Genomic DNA, 7,913 nt, shown 5'->3' on the forward strand with positions numbered 1-7,913 from the left:
GATGATGCAGACGACCGTAAGGACGAAGTGGCCAAGAGTACCGCTAGGCCGCGCCTCTTTAGCTCAGTGGTAGAGCACTGGTCTAATAAACCAGGGGTTGTAAGTTCCATCCTCACAGGAGAAAGATGAATTTTGGAAATCAGTTGCGCGTCGTGGCCGTATAGCAAACAGTACCTGTGATGACGAACAATTAGCGACAGGCGTTTTTTTAAGATTTACTCCCAGATGTGATTAAGGCGAATGGCGCAGATAAAGCATTAGCCAAAGCGGTACAGCATAAGGTGGGACGAGGCAGTCTGAATTACATTTTATAGATGTATTTCTCACATATCTCAGAGCCTCTCTCAATATTCGTCGTTGTCGTCGTCGTCGTCGTCGCCGCCGCCGCTTCTGCAGAAGTAGCAAATGGCAATCGTAGCAAATGCGGCGAGGGGCGCCCTGCCTTCGATTCCGAATGCACAAAGTGTGTGGTCTTGTTTCTCAGTCTATATTTGGTCGGTCACGTCAGAGGTTGAATGTAACGAATGGGTGGGAAAGAGCAAGGGGCAGCGGCTGTGTAGAACGAAAACACAAATCCCCAGGGGTGTGAGCGTTTCGAGATGAGTCGTTTACATGTAAATGTTGGTCGTCAGTGACCGTGTGGCCTAATGGATAAGGCGTCGGACTTCGGATCTGAAGATTACAGGTTCGAATGCTGTCACGCTTATGTTTTTCCAGTTCTGAAAAAGAAACATAACGTTTTAATGTAGCAATTGAGCAGTACGAAACCGTCTGAATGTTGCTGTTGACCATTTTTTGCTTGGAGATGCTCTTGAGCTTGAAACACACACAACAAGACCGGTGTTAACTAGCGAAATGGTCGGCAGAGTGCCGACACAGCGAGTTTTGACTATCACTTGCACATCTAAAACAACGTCGGAAAGTAACTCGTTCGGCTTTTGAGTCACATAAAGTATGTGTGTTAATTTTGACGCCACTAGCTCTGCTTGTTGTCATGCAATTTCTTTGCCTCTCAGAAATGATTATGACATAAAAGTGAAGTACGTGACGAGTGTGACGTTACGAAAACATTAGGCAGCATGGAGAGATTCTGTATGGGACCACCCAACCCAAACGAGTACTGTGTGACGTGCTACCCGGCAAGTATTCACCGAGGTAGCCGGCTATCTCAGTCGGTAGAGCGTCAGACTCTTAATCCCAGGGTCGTTGGTTCGAGCCAGACGCTGGGCGGAACGGAATTTTGTTCCGCTGCAGGTGTAAATTACCGTTTTTCTGATTAACGAGATTTAATGGAAATAGCAACTTTAAACTTTGCCTACGTCTCTGTCAGTCGCAAGGAAACTGTATTTGAAGGTGAAGGTGATTTTGTAGACATGTGTGAAAGACATGTTCTGAAATAAAAGTGTTGTGGTTTGGAGAGCACATCGGTTACGTGTCAGATGTGTAGCCAAGCAGTAATTTGTCGCCATAGCTGCAAATATTAGCCGGTAATATGAAGTGTTGTCAGCTAAAGTCTGATGATGCAGACGACCGTAAGGACGAAGTACCCAAGAGTACCGCTAGGCCGCGCCTCTTTAGCTCAGTGGTAGAGCGCTGGTCTAATAAACCAGGGGTCGTAAGTTCCATCCTCACAGGAGAAAGATGAATTTTGGAAATCAGTTGCGCGTCGTGGCCGTATAGCAAACAGTACCTGTGATGACGAACAATTAGCGACAGGCGTTTTTTTAAGATTTACTCTCAGATGTGATTAAGGCGAATGGCGCAGATAAAGCATTTGCCAAAGCGGTACAGCATAAGGTGGGACGAGGCAGTCTGAATTACATTTTATAGATGTATTTCTCACATATCTCAGAGCCTCTCGCGATATTTGTCGTCGTCGTCGTCGTCGTCGTCGTCGCCGCCGCCGCTTCTGCAGAAGTAGCAAATGGCCATCGTAGCAAATGCGGCGAGGGACGCCCTGCCTTCGATTCCGAATGCACAAAGAGTGTGGTCTTGTTTCTCAGTCTATATTTGGTCGGTCACGTCAGAGGTTGAATGTAACGAATGGGTGGGAAAGAGCAAGGGGCAGCGGCTGTGTAGAACGAAAACACAAATCCCCAGGGGTGTGAGCGTTTCGAGATGAGTCGTTTACATGTAAATGTTGGTCGTCAGTGACCGTGTGGCCTAATGGATAAGGCGTCGGACTTCGGATCTGAAGATTACAGGTTCGAATGCTGTCACGCTTATGTTTTTCCAGTTCTGAAAAAGAAACATAACGTTTTAATGTAGCAATTGAGCAGTACGAAACCGTCTGAATGTTGCTGTTGACCATTTTTTGCTTGGAGATGCTCTTGAGCTTGAAACACACACAACAAGACCGGTGTTAACTAGCGAAATGGTCGGCAGAGTGCCGACACAGCGAGTTTTGACTATCACTTGCACATCTAAAACAACGTCGGAAAGTAACTCGTTCGGCTTTTGAGTCACATAAAGTATGTGTGTTAATTTTGACGCCACTAGCTCTGCTTGTTGTCATGCAATTTCTTTGCCTCTCAGAAATGATTATGACATAAAAGTGAAGTACGTGACGAGTGTGACGTTAGGAAAACATTAGGCAGCATGGAGAGATTCTGTATGGGACCACCCAACCCAAACGAGTACTGTGTGACGTGCTACCCGGCAAGTATTCAGCGAGGTAGCCGGCTATCTCAGTCGGTAGAGCGTCAGACTCTTAATCCCAGGGTCGTTGGTTCGAGCCAGACGCTGGGCGGAACGGAATTTTGTTCCGCTGCAGGTGTAAATTACCGTTTTTCTGATTAACGAGATTTAATGGAAATAGCAACTTTAAACTTTGCCTACGTCTCTGTCAGTCGCAAGGAAACTGTATTTGAAGGTGAAGGTGATTTTGTAGACATGTGTGAAAGACATGTTCTGAAATAAAAGTGTTGTGGTTTGGAGAGCACATCGGTTACGTGTCAGATGTGTAGCCAAGCAGTAATTTGTCGCCATAGCTGCAAATATTAGCCGGTAATATGAAGTGTTGTCAGCTAAAGTCTGATGATGCAGACGACCGTAAGGACGAAGTACCCAAGAGTACCGCTAGGCCGCGCCTCTTTAGCTCAGTGGTAGAGCGCTGGTCTAATAAACCAGGGGTCGTAAGTTCCATCCGCACAGGAGAAAGATGAATTTTGGAAATCAGTTGCGCGTCGTGGCCGTATAGCAAACAGTACCTGTGATGACGAACAATTAGCGACAGGCGTTTTTTTAAGATTTACTCTCAGATGTGATTAAGGCGAATGGCGCAGATAAAGCATTTGCCAAAGCGGTACAGCATAAGGTGGGACGAGGCAGTCTGAATTACATTTTATAGATGTATTTCTCACATATCTCAGAGCCTCTCGCGATATTTGTCGTCGTCGTCGTCGTCGTCGTCGTCGTCGTCGCCGCCGCCGCTTCTGCAGAAGTAGCAAATGGCCATCGTAGCAAATGCGGCGAGGGACGCCCTGCCTTCGATTCCGAATGCACAAAGAGTGTGGTCTTGTTTCTCAGTCTATATTTGGTCGGTCACGTCAGAGGTTGAATGTAACGAATGGGTGGGAAAGAGCAAGGGGCAGCGGCTGTGTAGAACGAAAACACAAATCCCCAGGGGTGTGAGCGTTTCGAGATGAGTCGTTTACATGTAAATGTTGGTCGTCAGTGACCGTGTGGCCTAATGGATAAGGCGTCGGACTTCGGATCTGAAGATTACAGGTTCGAATGCTGTCACGCTTATGTTTTTCCAGTTCTGAAAAAGAAACATAACGTTTTAATGTAGCAATTGAGCAGTACGAAACCGTTTGAATGTTGCTGTTGACCATATTTTGCTTGGAGATTCTCTTGAGCTTGAAACACACACAACAAGACCGGTGTTAACTAGCGAAATGGTCGGCAGAGTGCCGACACAGCGAGTTTTGACTATCACTTGCACATCTAAAACAACGTCGGAAAGTAACTCGTTCGGCTTTTGAGTCACATAAAGTATGTGTGTTAATTTTGACGCCACTAGCTCTGCATGTTGTCATGCAATTTCTTTACCTCTCAGAAATGATTATGACATAAAAGTGAAGTACGTGACGAGTGTGACTTTAGGAAAACATTAGGCATCATGGAGAGATTCTGTATGGGACCACCCAACCCAAACGAGTACTGTGTGACGTGCTACCCGACAGGTATCCACCGAGGTAGCCTGCTAGCTCAGTCGGTAGAGCGTCAGACTCTTAATCCCAGGGTCGTGGGTTCGAGCCAGAGGCTGGGCGGAACGGAATTTTGTTCCGCTGCAGGTGTAAATTATCGTTTTTCTGATTAACGAGATTTAATGGAAATAGCAACTTTAAACTTTGCCTACGTCTCTGTCAGTCGCAAGGAAACTGTATTTGAAGGTGAAGGTGATTTTGTAGACATGTGTGAAAGACATGTTCTGAAATGCAAGTGTTGTTGTTTGGAGAGCACATCGGTTATGTGTCAGATGTGTAGGCAAGCAGTAATTTGTCGCCATAGCTGCAAATATTAGCCGGTAATATGAAGTGTTGTCAGCTAAAGTCTGATGATGCAGACGACCGTAAAGACGAAGTACCCAATAGTACCGCTAGCCCGCGCCTCTTTAGCTCAGTGGTAGAGCACTGGTCTAATAAACCAGGGGTTATAAGTTCCATCCTCACAGGAGAAAGATGAATTTTGGAAATCAGTTGCGCGTCGTGGCCGTATAGCAAACAGTACCTGTGATGACGAACAATTAGCGACAGGCGTTTTTTTAAGATTTACTCTCAGATGTGATTAAGGCGAATGGCGCAGATAAAGCATTTGCCAAAGCGGTACAGCATAAGGTGGGACGAGGCAGTCTGAATTACATTTTATAGATGTATTTCTCACATATCTCAGAGCCTCTCGCGATCTTCGTCGTCGTCGTCGTCGTCGTCGTCGTCGTCGTCGTCGTCGTCGTCGCCGCCGCCGCTTCTGCAGAAGTAGCAAATGGCCATCGTAGCAAATGCGGCGAGGGACGCCCTGCCTTCGATTCCGAATGCACAAAGTGTGTGGTCTTGTTTCTCAGTCTATATTTGGTCGGTCTCGTCAGAGGTTGAATGTAACGAATGGGTGGGAAAGAGCAAGGGGCAGCGGCTGTGTAGAACGAAAACACAAATCCTCAGGGGTGTGAGCGTTTCGAGATGAGTCGTATACATGTAAATGTTGGTCGTCAGTGACCGTGTCTCCTAATGGATAAGGCGTCGGACTTCGTATCTGAAGATTACAGGTTCAAATGCTGTCACGCTTGCGTTTTTCCAGTTCTGAAAAAGAAACATACCGTTTTAATGTAGCAATTGAGCAGTACGAAACCGTCTGAATGTTGCTGTTGACCATTTTTTGCTTGGAGATGCTCTTGAGCTTGAAACACACACAGCAAGACCGGTGTTAACTAGCGAAATGGTCGGCAGAGTGCCGACACCGCGAGTTTTGACTGGCACTTGCACATCTAAAACAACGTCGGAAAGTAACTCGTTCGGCTTTTGAGTCACATAAAGTATGTGTGTTAATTTTGACGCCACTAGCTCTGCTTGTTGTCATGCAATTTCTTTGCCTCTCAGAAATGATTATGACATAAAAGTGAAGTACGTGACGAGTGTGACGTTAGGAAAACATTAGGCAGCATGGAGAGATTCTGTATGGGACCACCCAACCCAAACGAGTACTGTGTGACGTGCTACCCGGCAAGTATTCACCGAGGTAGCTGACTATCTCAGTCGGTAGAGCGTCAGACACTTAATCCCAGGGTCGTGGGCTCGAGCCAGACGCTGGGCGAAACGGAATTTTGTTCCGCTGCAGGTGTAAATTACCGTTTTTCTGATTAACGGGATTTAATGGAAATAGCAACTTTAAACTTTGCCTACGTCTCTGTCAGTCGCAAGGAAACTGTATTTGAAGGTGAAGGTGATTTTGTAGACATGTGTGAAAGACATGTTCTGAAATGCAAGTGTTGTTGTTTGGAGAGCACATCGGTTATGTGTCAGATGTGTAGGCAAGCAGTAATTTGTCGCCATAGCTGCAAATATTAGCCGATAATATGAATTGTTGTCAGCTAAAGTCTGATGATGCAGACGACCGTAAGGACGAAGTACCCAAGAGTACCGCTAGGCCGCGCCTCTATAGCTCAGTGGTAGAGCGCTGGTCTAATAAACCAGGGGTCGTAAGTTCCATCCTCACAGGAGAAAGATGAATTTTGGAAATCAGTTGCGCGTCGTGGCCGTATAGCAAACAGTACCTGTGATGACGAACAATTAGCGACAGGCGTTTTTTTAAGATTTACTCTCAGATGTGATTAAGGCGAATGGCGCAGATAAAGCATTTGCCAAAGCGGTACAGCATAAGGTGGGACGAGGCAGTCTGAATTACATTTTATAGATGTATTTCTCACATATCTCAGAGCCTCTCTCGATATTCGTTGTTGTCGTCGTCGTCGTTGTCGTCGCCGCCGCCGCCGCCGCTTCTGCAGAAGTAGCAAATGGCCATCGTAGCAAATGCGGCGAGGGACGCCCTGCCTTCGATTCCGAATGCACAAAGAGTGTGGTCTTGTTTCTCAGTCTATATTTGGTCGGTCTCGTCAGAGGTTGAATGTAACGAATGGGTGGGAAAGAGCAAGGGGCAGCGGCTGTGTAGAACGAAAACACAAATCCTCAGGGGTGTGAGCGTTTCGAGATGAGTCGTATACATGTAAATGTTGGTCGTCAGTGACCGTGTGGCCTAATGGATAAGGCGTCGGACTTCGTATCTGAAGATTACAGGTTCAAGTGCTGTCACGCTTGTGTTTTTCCAGTTCTGAAAAAGAAACATACCGTTTTAATGTAGCAATTGAGCAGTACGAAACCGTCTGAATGTTGCTGTTGACCATTTTTTGCTTGGAGATGCTCTTGAGCTTGAAACACACACAGCAAGACCGGTGTTAACTAGCGAAATGGTCGGCAGAGTGCCGACACCGCGAGTTTTGACTGGCACTTGCACATCTAAAACAACGTCGGAAAGTAACTCGTTCGGCTTTTGAGTCACATAAAGTATGTGTGTTAATTTTGACGCCACTAGCTCTGCTTGTTGTCATGCAATTTCTTTGCCTCTCAGAAATGATTATGACATAAAAGTGAAGTACGTGACGAGTGTGACGTTAGGAAAACATTAGGCAGCATGGAGAGATTCTGTATGGGACCACCCAACCCAAACGAGTACTGTGTGACGTGCTACCCGGCAAGTATTCACCGAGGTAGCCGGCTATCCCAGTCGGTAGAGCGTCAGACACTTAATCCCAGGGGCGTGGGTTCGAGCCAGACGCTGGGCGAAACGGAATTTTGTTCCGCTGCAGGTGTAAATTACCGTTTTTCTGATTAACGAGATTTAATGGAAGTAGCAACTTTAAACTTTGCCTACGTCTCTGTCAGTCGCAAGGAAACTGTATTTGAAGGTGAAGGTGATTTTGTAGACATGTGTAAAAGACATGTTCTGAAATGCAAGTGTTGTGGTTTGGAGAGCACATCGGTTACGTGTCAGATGTGTAGCCAAGCAGTAATTTGTCGCCATAGCTGCAAATATTAGCCGATAATATGAATTGTTGTCAGCTAAAGTCTGATGATGCAGACGACCGTAAGGACGAAGTACCCAAGAGTACCGCTACGCCGCGCCTGTTTAGCTCAGTGGTAGAGCACTAGTCTAAAAAACCAGGGGTCGTAAGTTCCATCCTCACAGGAGAAAGATGAATTTTGGAAATCAGTTGCGCGTCGTGGCCGTATCGCAAACAGTACCTGTGATGACGAACAATTAGCGACAGGCGTTTTTTTAAGATTTACTCTCAGATGTGATTAAGGCGAATGGCGCAGATAAAGCATTTGCCAAAGCGGTACAGCATAAGGTGGGACGAG

General features: G+C 46.3%; 1 non-coding gene across 1 annotated transcript; it reads left to right on the forward strand.

Moving 5' to 3' along the window:
* Positions 1 to 1,568: 1,568 nt before the first annotated feature.
* Positions 1,569 to 1,640, forward strand: Trnai-aau (transfer RNA isoleucine (anticodon AAU)). Its single transcript has one exon. It is a non-coding gene; the product is annotated as a tRNA-Ile (tRNA).
* Positions 1,641 to 7,913: the final 6,273 nt, after the last annotated feature.

The sequence above is a fragment of the Schistocerca gregaria genome, chromosome X (assembly GCF_023897955.1).
Source record: "Schistocerca gregaria isolate iqSchGreg1 chromosome X, iqSchGreg1.2, whole genome shotgun sequence".
Lineage (NCBI taxonomy): Eukaryota > Metazoa > Arthropoda > Insecta > Orthoptera > Acrididae > Schistocerca > Schistocerca gregaria.